We start from the raw sequence: 13,368 nt of genomic DNA on the forward strand, positions 1-13,368 counted from the left end.
CACTAATGGTCCAGGCACGGGTCGTCTCCAAGTACTACCCACCGTCGTCGTCCTACACGACATACTCTACCGAGTCGCACGTATCACTACCGGCTACTATGCACCTAATGCGAGTCACCAGTCCCACGAGTGATCCATGGCACGCTTCACACCTAGCAATGCTCAAGTGCTACTGCCAATACACTCTCCCAGCTGAATCCACATCCGCACTCTACGGGTATCTACATTCGAGCGCTCTACGCCTCTACGGCGTTCCACACGAAATCCAGCATTAGGCAATCTTGCCGATGCTCGCCGATCGCACGAGCACAACCGCCTACCTCACCTTGAGGTACTACTAGGCCCACGTGCTCAGACTTGGCCACTAATCGACCGTTCTCTCAACAGTGATGCTACTTTCACTGTTCGATCTACCGGAATGACATCCGAAATTTTCGGACCACTCGGGTGTTCCCATAAGCATCACGACTCAACTCTCGCAATTTACTATTCAAAATTGCTCTGAGAGTCATTTCGCCACTTCTATCTCTACCGCGAGTGTCACGCCCCGCCCCAATCCCGCTACCAATTTGGCGCGGTTCGGGCGCGGCGGGTGTGAGGCCGAACGGACAGAACCTCCCTTGTCCGCCCTAGGCTCACAACGAGATTGTGTACAACAAGTCCCCAGGAACAATCAACTTGTAAACATACACAATCAACCACGACGACGAGAGCACAAACAGTGCTAATACAAACGAGAGCAAGCGATACGAGTAAGTAACATACAAGTATACAAAAGAGAGATAAACTTAACTATTTAAACATAAAACTTTGATACATTAACCTCTTTTAACATCATTAAACTTTACCCATTTAATACAACTTGCATTCTTTTTCAAAATGTAAATACATACATCCTCTCAAACCTCACCCTATACATCATCTACTCTCAAAATGTAAACATAGGGTAGGACTAATGCAATATAGGAAGCAAACTATCAACCGACACCGCTAGGGCGCTAAGCCCTTGCCACGATCCTCCCGCTCGCTGGGAATACTCGAACTAGTACCTGTAATGTGGGGTGTGAGAACTAACTTCCTTAGTTCCCAGTGGGTTCGGCCGCCGACTCCACCGATCTACCCACTAGGTCTAAGCAGGCATAGAGAGATATATATACAATATATATAAAGCTATGCGGGAACGAAAGCAGGTAAGTAGAGTAGGTACGTCTAGCTATGCCTCAATCCGATAACATGCATGCATGAACAATAAGTAAAGCTGAGCAAGTAAGCTACTATGAACAACAATAAGCTATGTAAACTAGCTATCATGAACAATAATAAAGGCTATGTAAGCAACTATCATGAACAACAATAATGAGTATGACTCAATAGGTAACCAAATCTCTTGTGAACTCGGGGTTCACTACAACATCACACGTGTAAGTCTCATAGGGAAAAGTCTCACTGAACTATCCCCCGAGACCGCCTGCGGACAGCTAGCGGCTATCCGGGCAGCAAGCGGCTGCCCCTCTAGTGACAAAACTCCGGAGCGCACAGCTTGAGGGGAGCGACCCCAACAAGCGCAGACAGGCTATGTGAGCGTAATCAAATCTCACGAACAACAACATCCTACCCTATGAGGGTAATCTCATCATGGAATCAAGGTGGTTTGTACCCAATCTCATAGTGTTTCTAATTACACTAAGGTTCTCATATCATAGGTTGTCAACAATTATATGCCACTCTTCATAGTTGTCTACTACTAGATGCCACTCGTCAATTTGACTCATTATCAACACTAGTTTTTTATCATACTAGGTTCTTTATTTACTTAAACATCAATCATCACATATAGGGTTAACTATCATATCATTCTCATGCATACTAGAATCATGAACCAAACCATCTTATCATATCATATTACAACTAGCATGCAAGTATAAGCAATAACATCAATCATTTAGCCCTATATGCAATATGTGCAAGATGCAATTTGATCATTATATAAGAACCTAAACATAGAAAGTATCCCGGCTGCTTCGGGATGGTCACCACCCACCTTTTGGTAACGCCGCAAGGTTAGAAAACTTGTCTCCGCGGTCTTTGCACGCCGCCTCGGCTCCTCGGCCAAAACGGACCTTTTAGCACTTGTTTCAGCCGGAACGTCGCACCCGCTCAACGAATTGACGAACCGTCACTTCCTACGCGTTCGGAGATATAACAATTAGGTTTCTGTAGCATACCGGATTTTAAAATAAGGGTATAAATAAAAATAGTGTGAGATACTATTTTTATTGGACTTATAGAAGTAAAATATAAGTCGGGGACGGCTCGTGCGGAAATCGGAGCGAGAACAGAAGATTTTGAATTTTCTGTGTGAATCGAGGCTGTTATTTTAACAGAAAATGCACAGTGTCAGAAAATTCTGAAAACTGGAGGATAAGTCAGAATTATTTTTATGAGTCTAGATTTAAAGTTTCATATCATTCTGACACCCAGAAGGTGGAAAATAAAATCCGACAGTTATCTGATAAAGATTATAGTTCGGTACAGCTTTCGGTGACCAAACGGGGTCGAAACTGAAAGATTAAATTTTTTCTCGTCAAGTTAAGCAAAACCGAACATAACTGTCAAATTTGAACTGAAACGGATTTTCAGAGGGCTCCGGCGAAAGATATCAGATTTCGAACTGCCTGATGTGAATAGTGTATGCTACTATTGGGATGTTGACTATAAGTAGAAGCTTCTAGGCTTCTTCTTCTTCTTCACAGCCACCACCACCACCCCCACACCACACGTTCATGGTGTAGTGAGAGAAACCCTCCCTTTTCTCTCTCTAAATATCTCTCTCATCTCTCTAGTTCTTTCGCCCAAATTCACGGCGTTGGCGGAGAGCGAGCTTGCGAACGCGTTTGGAGCGACGGATCGAGCTTTCGTGCGCTCGTTGGAGCGGCGTTCTTCCGTCTCGGTGTTCACTTTGGGGTAAGCTATTGGGATTTGTCTTAATCCTTAGCTTTAAGTGTTCTAGTAGCCTCTAATGAGCATTCTTAGCATGTTGCTCCATTTAATTTGGATTATTTGGAGGTAATTGTATGTTAGGGCTCAAAAATGGGATTTTGCAATATGTGAGGGTTCGATCTAAATTGAGCCTGTATAAACCTAATTGCTAGGTTTTCTGACACGCTGGCGAAGTCGGTTCGGCGATACGACGAGGCTACGCGAAGATATTGAAGAAAAGGCCGATTTCGGTACAGATTGCCGCAGCTCGCGGCGTAAGCTTCCAAAAATCATGAAATCGGAATCGTAGCATCGTGACATCACCTAAAGTCTTGGAGCTAAGAGAGTTGGGGGCACGAAGGGTCGCGTGGAGTTCTCGGTGGGTTTGACCTCGCTACAAATGAGAAAATCTCATTTATGTGGATTTAATTATCGTAAAATAGAAAATCACGCATTTTCATGATAGATGCATTATTGGTGAATTTTAGAATGCTTGAAATGCTTATGTTATATACAATACATTTTCGGACCTCTATATAGTAGAGAGTTTTCGTGTTGGGCATTGCCCTATGGATAGCATTCTTAATTGTGGTTTTGGATCGTATTGCATTTAGCGAATATGACAAGTATAAATGCACATGTTATATACAATGCATTTTCGGATCTCTATGTGGTAGAGAGCTTGCAAGTGAGATCTACGCATGGGTTTAACATTCTAATTGGGACTTGGAATCATACTCCATATATTAGACATGGCAAATGTAATATGTCTTGGACATAAATCTCATTGGACATAGGAGATTGCATTAGGCCATAAAGTGGCTTCGGACTTGAATAACTTGTGAGTTAGGGAGCTAATGTCGTAATGCGACATCGAGCTTGAGCTATGATTGAGCCTAACAAAGTAATGTTATAGAGAGGCAGTAAACTTGAATGATATGTGAATTTCATGTGCATGTTAATATTATGAGAATTATGCTAAGTTGGTAGTTGCATTGGAAAGTATATGCATGTAGCATTATGAGAATTACGCTATGTTGATAGTTGCATACGGACGCATCGAAACCATATGTTAGTGGATAGATGCATGTTAATATTTATATGCATTGTGGAATACATGCTAAGTACATATTAGCAATGTGAGATCATGTTAGAGAGCATGCGTATTAACCTATTATTGATAGGGTAAGCTAATGTCATAAAGAGGCATTGGGCTTGGAATTGGTATATTAAGCTAATGTCATAAAGCGACATTGAGTTTGGGACTTGTATGAACCTAGTAAATAATGCCATAAAGAGGCATGAAAATTGGAACATGCTTGGATATAGTAATGTTCTAGTGTCCTAAAGAGGCACTAGACTTAGTGAATGTTGGAACTTCACTTCGAGACATAGACTAGACCCTTGGGGTTACTAGTGGTTATTCTATGTTAGAGACATGATGACGAGATCCGTGACATGATGACTATGCTTGCTTGCCATTTGTGCTCATTCGTACATGCTTGTGAGGGTCGCTCCCTACAAGCCGGCACTCCGGAGTTGGCCTTTGCGACGCAGTTCGCGCGTGCGGGATTGAGACGCCTGTAGGGTCGCGTGGGACAGCCTCATTCCAGCGTGGGATGATGAGCTACCACGGGCAGCTAGGCGGCGAGGCGCCTGTAGGGTCGTGTGGGACAGACTCATTCCTAGCGTGGAATGATGGGCTACCACAAGCAGCTAGGCGGCACAAGCCGGACTACACTTGTGTAGGTCCTAAAATAAGATTGAACAATGACATTAAACTGGTGTATAATAATCACTACTAGATAGGCTTAGTAGTTGGTTTACTTGGACATGCTTTTAGCATAATATTGGACATTTGGACGTGATAGTATTACTTGTTGCATCATAGCATACTTGGTAGCCGTGATAGAACATAGTATGTATGTATTGGCATATTGGATTAGGATAGAGTAGATGTACTCCATGTTCTTATCATATATACTTGTGGCATAGCAGTATAGCATTTCTTTATATGCTTTTATTTTCGCAGTTGTTATTTCATTTTCTATATTTGCTCATGACTTGGGCCTAGTGGTGCATTTTGCTAAGGTCAGTAATTGCCCACTGGGAACTATAAATTATAGTTCTCACGCCCCCTGTTTTATGTTTTCTTTCAGAGCCTTCCACCCCGGGAGAGGCTCGGGATCGCGGGAAAGGAATCGCCTCGAGTTAGCTAGCGAGGAATTCGACGATAGGTGGTCTACCTCTCTTCTGAGTTTTGTTTGGAGAGGTTGAGAGACTTGTACCATTTTTGTAGAGACCACCCCTTATATGTAGCTTGAGACTTGTGATGTATTATTTTACGTTTTGCCTTGGTGGTTTAGTTTCCCTTGTTTCTACCTGTTGTTAGAACTTAGCTGTATACTTGCTCTGATATCTTTAGATACACTCTATTTGTTGTTCATTTATTCGCTATTGTTGTAGACGCCTTATATGTGTAGGCATATGGCGGGTCTGGATACGCACCGGGCGGGCCTAGGCCGGGTCCCGGGGCGTGACAGATTAATTTGGTATCAGAGCCTAGGGTTGAGTCTTAGTGGACCTAGCAAACCTTAGGCCGGTTGGACTATAGAAAATAGGCTCGTGAGAGACGAGGTCTATTGATTTGGGAGCGAAAGTATTGTGATTGGGTATTGATATAACTCTAAAAAGCTAGAGTTTGATCGGAGTGTATAGCTTCTAACTTCGTGGAAGGTTACGTTGGCGGCCGACAACGTAACATCGGGAGTTAGTAGTAAAGGACACTTCCTTACTTTCGCATGATTTGGGTATTTGTTAGTTGAGCGGGGTTGCGATAGCGTGGGTTTTATTAACTTACGCTTTTATAATGTTGTAGTGATAATGCCGATTACACGCTCTAAGTCTGTTGGAGCGGACAACGCGGCAACTTTTGAGGAAGTGGAGACATCCGCTACCTCCGGATCCGGCGAGGTCCGTGAGTTGAGGAGCCAGCTTGCGGCCCTCACCGATTTAGTTACCCAGCAGGCGGCGGCGGCTCAGCAGCAGGCAGATGCGGCGCGCCGGCAGGAGTCACGGATGAAGCGCCTGGAGGATCTTCTACTGCAACAGGCGGCTGCCAGGGAGGCTCAGGTCCCTACACCACCCGCGCCGGTAGAGGTTGTTGCGCCCAGGGTGTCGTCCCCTGCACTCGACACTTCGCGGACGACACCGGCGGTAGCACCTCGGGAGGAGGTTATTGCGGCACCACCAGCTCAGGTGCCGTTGGCAGGGGCAGTTTTCCCCGTGATGGTTGAGGGAGTGGAGCGGGAACGGCTCATGGATCGCCTCAATGAGTTTAGGAGGTGTAGCCCCAGGATCTTCGATGGAGAGAGAGCCGACCACTGGATCGTAGAGAAGTGGTTGATGCACATGGAGAAGTTATTCCGCGATACCTTTGTGGAAGAAAGAGATAGAGTTTGGCTCGCCACTCATCACCTGGACGGCGAGGCCTATAGTTGGTGGTTGGATATCCAGGATAACCCCAACACCGACCTTGCAGCGATTTCTTGGAAGAGGTTCAAGGAACTCTTGTTAGAGCACTACTTTCCCGTCAGCGTTAAGAGGAAGATGGAGCAGGATCTGCGAGAGATGCGCCAGGGGGATCAGACCGTGGCCGAGTACGAGAGAGAGTTCTCTCGGCTTCTACACTGTGTGCCCTTTGTTGTGCGGGACAACGAGGACAAGGCCCGCATCTTCGAGCGAGGACTTCGGCCTTCAATCTTTCGGTTGGTGCAATCCTCCAACCTCCAGACCTACCGAGATGTGGTGAACCGCGCGCTCATTGTGGAGGGCGGCGCGGCGGAATTGCAGGAGCGCCGTGAGGGCTTGGATAAAGGTAAGGGCAAGAGGCCCGCGGCTGAGGGTGCGGATCAGACGCACTCTGGGAGGCCGCCGAGACATCCCAGGAGCCGGAGCCAGTCGCGAGGACGTGGCTCATCTGCACTACATGGAGGATCTGATCGTCGCCAAACTCCGAGCTGCGTGATCTGCGGTGGTCGTCATTACCCGCGGCAGTGCTCGCAGAGTCGGGGCAGGTGCTACCTGTGTGGCCAGGAGGGTCATTTCCAGTCGGACTGCCTGAGGGGTCCAGTTCCAGCGCCGTCATCAGCATCGGCACCAGCTTCACCGGGTCCCAGTCGGGGGACGACTTCTGCTCACTACCAGGCTGGGCGGCCTCTTGTCCAGAGACAGACGGAGGGGTCACGACAGGCCTCGAGCGGGCGCATGTATGCGGCCCAGACTGAGGAGGCGGCAATAGCAGAGTTTGTGGCTGCAGGTACCATTATATTATTATGGCATTCGAGTTTATGCATTTTATGATTGAGATGTTTGCATCATTTGCATACTTTGATCGGCTGTTTGCCGGATTGTTTAGCATTGATCCTTTCCGATGCATGATCGGGTGATCGGGTGTGTCGTTTCGAACACCCTACCTTGTGAGAGGATTTTGTGCGCCAACAAATAGATTGGCTTTACTTGGTGTGGAGTTCTATAGGGTACCTTGTACCTTTGGTCTTGCGAGCTGACTTGACTCGCCTTGAGAATTTGAGCACGAAATAGTGCATTTTGAGGATTTATTTTCGCTGGTTGTGTTGACTATCCCCTTACCTAAAATCGGGTAACTACTTAGGAGGATAGTATTTGTGGCATGTTAGAGCATGTCGTGTAGGACAGCGACGTCGGGTGTTGCTTGGGGGACGACCCGTGCCTGGACCATTTGTGGACTGTGGAGCCTGGGCCCTTGAGGCAGGCTCAGTCAGCTGTGAGTAATTGTAGCTCGATACCTACGGGTAGGGATGAGATTTTGGTCAGGACGGTAGTTCGAGCTTAGACCCGGGAGTATGGAATGTCACGTGTTGGATCTTGGATAGCCATGTGGAATCTGAGGATAATGCTCTTTGGGGGACTAAAGGTGGAGATGTGCCGGAGTGTGCCATCTCACTGCAGAGCTAAAGTCCCTGTGGAATTAGAGCACTCACAAGGGAGCGATGCACCTGTGATATTGCTTCTAAATAATGCCGGTGATCGAATCGCAGTGTGTTCCCTAGGGAGAAGTATGCTAATGACCTCAATGGCTCGATAGGTCGAGTTGAGGTGTAATTGAAGTTTCGAGGACGAAACTCTTTTAAGGGATGGAGAATGTAGCATACCGGATTTTAAAATAAGGGTATAAATAAAAATAGTGTGAGATACTATTTTTATTGGACTTATAGAAGTAAAATATAAGTCGGGGACGGCTCGTGCGGAAATCGGAGCGAGAACAGAAGATTTTGAATTTTCTGTGTGAATCGAGGCTGTTATTTTAACAGAAAATGCACAGTGTCAGAAAATTCTGAAAACTGGAGGATAAGTCAGAATTATTTTTATGAGTCTAGATTTAAAGTTTCATATCATTCTGACACCCAGAAGGTGGAAAATAAAATCCGACAGTTATCTGATAAAGATTATAGTTCGGTACAGCTTTCGGTGACCAAACGGGGTCGAAACTGAAAGATTAAATTTTTTCTCGTCAAGTTAAGCAAAACCGAACATAACTGTCAAATTTGAACTGAAACGGATTTTCAGAGGGCTCCGGCGAAAGATATCAGATTTCGAACTGCCTGATGTGAATAGTGTATGCTACTATTGGGATGTTGACTATAAGTAGAAGCTTCTAGGCTTCTTCTTCTTCTTCACAGCCACCACCACCACCCCCACACCACACGTTCATGGTGTAGTGAGAGAAACCCTCCCTTTTCTCTCTCTAAATATCTCTCTCATCTCTCTAGTTCTTTCGCCCAAATTCACGGCGTTGGCGGAGAGCGAGCTTGCGAACCGCGGTGGGCAACCGACGGATCGAGCTTTTCGTGCGCATCGTTGGAGCGGCGTGTTTTCGTTCGGCGTTCACATTGGGGTAAGCTATTGGGATTTGTCTAATCCTTACTTTAAGTGTTCTAGTGCCTCTAAGACATTCTTACAGGTTCTCCCATCTTAATCTGGGATTATTTGAGAATTGTATGTTAAAGGGCCTCAAAAATGGATTTTCAATATGTGAGGGTTCGATCTAAATTGAGCCTGTATAAACCTAATTGCTAGGTTTTCTGACAATCGCTGTGCGAAGTCGGTTCGCGATACGGACGAGGCTACCCGAAAGAATAAGTAATACGCCGATTTCGTACAGATTGCCGCAGCTTCGCTGCGTAAGCTTCAAAAATCATGAAATCGGAATCGAGCATCGTGACATCATCCTTTTTTAAATCTTTGAGCTAAGAGAGTTGGTGGGCACACAGGTCGAGTGGATGTTCTCGGGGTTTGAACCTCGCTACAAATGAGAAAAATCTCATTATGTGGATTTAATTCATCGTAAAATAGAATTTCACGCTCATTGATAGATGCATTATTGGTGAATTAGAAAATGCTGGAATGCTTATGTTATATACAATGCATTTTCGGACCTCTATGTAGTAGAGAGTTTCGTTTGGCATTGCCGCTATGGATAGCATTCTTAAAATTGTGGCTTTGGGATCATACTTGCATTTAAGTGAATAATACAGATATAAATGCACATGTTTATACTAATGCATTTTCGACGTCTTAATGCTAGTAGAGAGCCTTGCATGTGCAGACTTATGCATGGTTTACATTCTTTATACGGGACTTTAAAATCATGCTCCATATAGTAAATCATGCACAAATGTAATATGCTTGGACATAAAATCTCATTTGGACATAAGAGAATGATCATTAGGCCCATAAAGTGGCTTTGGACTTGAATAACTGTGAGTTAGAGAGCTAATGTCGTAAAATGCGACATGAGCTTGGAGCTATGAATCAAGACTAAGCAAAGTAATGCTCATAGAGAGGCATTAGATCTTGAATAATAATGTGAAATGTATGTGATGTTAATGTTTCACGGAGAATTATGCTAAATTGGTAGTGTGGCATGGAAAGTGTATGCAATGTAGGCATTTATGAAAACTAATGCTAATGTTGAAATAGTTGCATACGGACGCATCGAAACCATTGTTAGTGGATAGATGCATGTATATTTATATGCATTGTGAGAATACATGCTAAGTACAATTAGCAATGTGAGATCATGTTAGGAGGCATGCGTATTTAATCCTATATATGATAGGTGGTAAGCTAAAGTCATTAATAGAGGCATTGGGCTTGAGAATGGTATATTAAAGGCTAATGTTCATAAAGCGACATTGAGTTTGGGAGTGTATGAACCTAGTAAATATGCCATAAAGAGGCCATGAAAATTGAATGCTTGGAGTAATAGTAATGTTCTAGGTGTCCTAAAGAGGCACTAGACTTAGGAATAGTTGGAACTTCCTCTTGAGAATAGAACTAGAGCCCTTGCGGTGGTACTAGTGGGCTATTCTATGTTCAAGAGACATGATGACGCAGCATCTACATGATATACGCTAATGCTTGCTTGCCATTTGTGCTCATTCGCACATGCTTGTGAGGGTCGCTCCCCTACAAGCCGGCACTCCGGAGTTGGCCTTTGCGAGCAGTTCGCCGCGTGGCGAGATTGAGGACGCCTGTAGGTCGCGTGGACAGGAACTCATTCCAGCGTGGGATGACGAGCTACCACGGCAAGCTAGGCGGCGAGGCGCCTGTAGGGTCGTGTGGACAGACTCATTCCTAGCGTGGAATGATGGGCTACCACAGGCAGCTAGGCGGCACAAGCCGGACTACACTTGTGTAGGTCCTAAAACAAGATTGAACAATGACATTAAACTGGTGTATAACAATCACTACTAGATAGGCTTAGTAGTTGGTTTACTTGGACATGCTTTTTAGCATAAGTATTGGACATTTGGACATGTAGTACGTGATAGTATTACTTGTTGCATCATAGCATACTTGGTACCGTGATAGAACATAGTATGTATGTATTGGCATATTGGATCAGATAGAGTAGATTACTCCATGTTCTTATCACATATACTTGTGGCATAGGCAGTATAGCATTTCTTTATATGCTTTTATTTCTGCAGTTGTTATTTCATTTTCTATATCTGCTCATGGACTTGGCCTAGTGGGCATTTTGCTAAGGTCAGTAATTGCCCACTGGAACTATAAATTATAGTTCTCACCCCCTGTTTAATGTTTTCTTTCAGAGCCTTCCACCGGAGAGGCTCGGGATCGGGAAAGGAAATCGCACTCAGAGTTAGCTAGCGAGGAATTCGACCGATAGGTGGTCTACCTCTCTTCTGAGTTTTGTTTGAGAGGTTGAGAGACTTGTACCATTTTGTAAGACCACACCCTTTATGTAGCTTGAGACTTGTGATGATTATTTTACGTTTGCCTTGTGTTTAGTTTCCCCTGTTTCTACCTGTTGTTAGAACTTAGCTGATACTTGCTCTGATATCTTTAGATACACTCTATTTGTTGTTCATTTAATTCTGCTATTTAGTTAGACATGCCTTATATGGCTGAGCATATGGCGGCGTACTGGACACCGCACGCCGGGGTGCTAGGCCGGGTCGCCGGGCGTCGATCAGAAGTGAGTCGGGCGAGAAGGCGGGGTAGCTCTTCTCCTGTGAGATTTGAGCGGGGTATGCTCTTTACCTATGAGCGGGGTAGCTCTTTAGCCTAATGAGCGGGTAGCTCTTACCTACGAGGCGGGGCTAGCTCTTGACCTTTGAGTGGGGGTAGCTCTTTACTATGAAGGGGTAGCTCTTTACCTACGAGCGGAGGATAGCTCTTACCTTTGAGCCGGGGTGCTCTTACCCTATGAAAGCGGGGTAAGCTCTTGACTATGAGGGCCGGCGGGAAAAAAAAAAAAGTAGGCTCTTGACCTATGAGTTGAGTTTAGAGTCGGAGCGAAAAGCGGGTAGCTCATGCCCCCTAGGCATTTGAGTCGCCATGGAGTTGGCCCGTGGAGCGGGGTAGCTCTTTACCTATACAGTGTTAGAGTTGTGGGACGGGTGAAACAAGGGCGGGTTAGTCCTTCACCTACGTGATTTGAGACAAGGGCGGGGTAGCCCTAGTGGATTTGGGTAATTGACATGAATAGCATAAGTGATTTGCATTCATACCCTGATTAGACATAAGTAAGTAAATGTTAGTGGATTTGCATACAGCTATGTCGTATTTGTATTTCATTACGATCGTTGAAGCATATTATCATGATAGTAGGCTTATTGGCTAGTTGATCATTTCATGCATTGCTTAGCATTTGATGGCACAATAGACTCATGTTGCAGTTCAATATCTATCTATCTCTCTATCTATCTATCTGTGGCCAGCTTAGAGCCCTTAGTCGGGAAGAATCGGCCGGGAGGACGCCGAGAACCACTGGAACTATATTTTATAGTTCTAACCCCGTGTGGTTTTGGGGTCACAAGTACACACGTGAGCGACCAGCGTAGATCGCGGTAAGGCGTGCGCCTAGCTAGCTAGTAGAGCTTCCTATTGTAGCTAGCACCCTCGTGTCGTGGTTATAAGATACATGAATGTATTTTTGATAGCTATGCATCATATATACGTTGATATGATTATGTATTCATTTTGGGACTTAAATGTACCAGTTGTTTAAAGTGAGTGGATGTAAATAGTTAATCGTCAAATGTGATGTATAATAGTTTATAATCTCTCTGTTATTCACAGCTTGTTATAACTTGTGATGCTTGCTCTTGTAATTTCGGCACCTGGTTTGTGACTCAGCGTATTGTTTTGGATCATTGTATCGTATTCAAAGTTGAATTCTGGAACTTGTTGGTAGGCAGATCCTGTTGTTTAGCACTTGGGCGACAGGGGAGCGTGCATGTCCGTTCGGCGCGTCTTTCACGCGCCCCGGATCTGAACCTAGAATTGGTAGCGGTCTCGGGCGTGAAATGGCCTACCCCGGCACATTACTCTCAAACCTCAATCACGAAAGAGCGTTATCCTCAAGTTCATCCAACTGCCCAACATTACCTGCAGCCTTGCCTGGCAATTTTTTTTTTGTAGCAGATGGGACCGGTCTCGCAGATGGGTGAAATAAAACCGGTCACCCGAGAGCCTTCAGCCTAAAACAACCTACGGGAACCGGCTCTGCCTTAGAGGACCGGTCCCCCGGAGATCGTCTGTTACCGAGACCGTTCCCCGAGAGCTTGCTCCCGCATGGACTTATCCAATATCTCTCTCTCGCTGGCTACGCCGTACGGGGACGGCGGTCCTCTGCCCAGGGGCGGATTTGCATCAGCGCAACTCACCCGCAGCCACCAGCTACGGGGACGGCGGTCGGCTTCCCTGCCAAGGGACCGCCCGCGAGAGCAAATCTGCCATGCAGATTTTTCCCGGCCACGAAAGTTGCTCTCTGCGATTCCATTGTCAATGCACCTTTTAGTGGGCATTTGACGCTCTTCA

At 45.5% G+C, this 13,368-nt stretch overlaps 1 long non-coding RNA gene across 1 annotated transcript; it reads right to left on the reverse strand.

Moving 5' to 3' along the window:
* Window positions 1–770: 770 nt before the first annotated feature.
* On the reverse strand, window positions 771–2,179 carry LOC109705047. The gene is made up of 2 exons (XR_002214594.1): window positions 2,042–2,179; window positions 771–1,049 (listed from the first exon to the last, which is right to left on the reverse strand). It is a non-coding gene; the product is annotated as an uncharacterized LOC109705047 (long non-coding RNA).
* Between the last annotated feature and the right edge of the window lie 11,189 nt (window positions 2,180–13,368).

Source organism: Ananas comosus, unplaced genomic scaffold, assembly GCF_001540865.1.
Source record: "Ananas comosus cultivar F153 unplaced genomic scaffold, ASM154086v1, whole genome shotgun sequence".
Lineage (NCBI taxonomy): Eukaryota > Viridiplantae > Streptophyta > Magnoliopsida > Poales > Bromeliaceae > Ananas > Ananas comosus.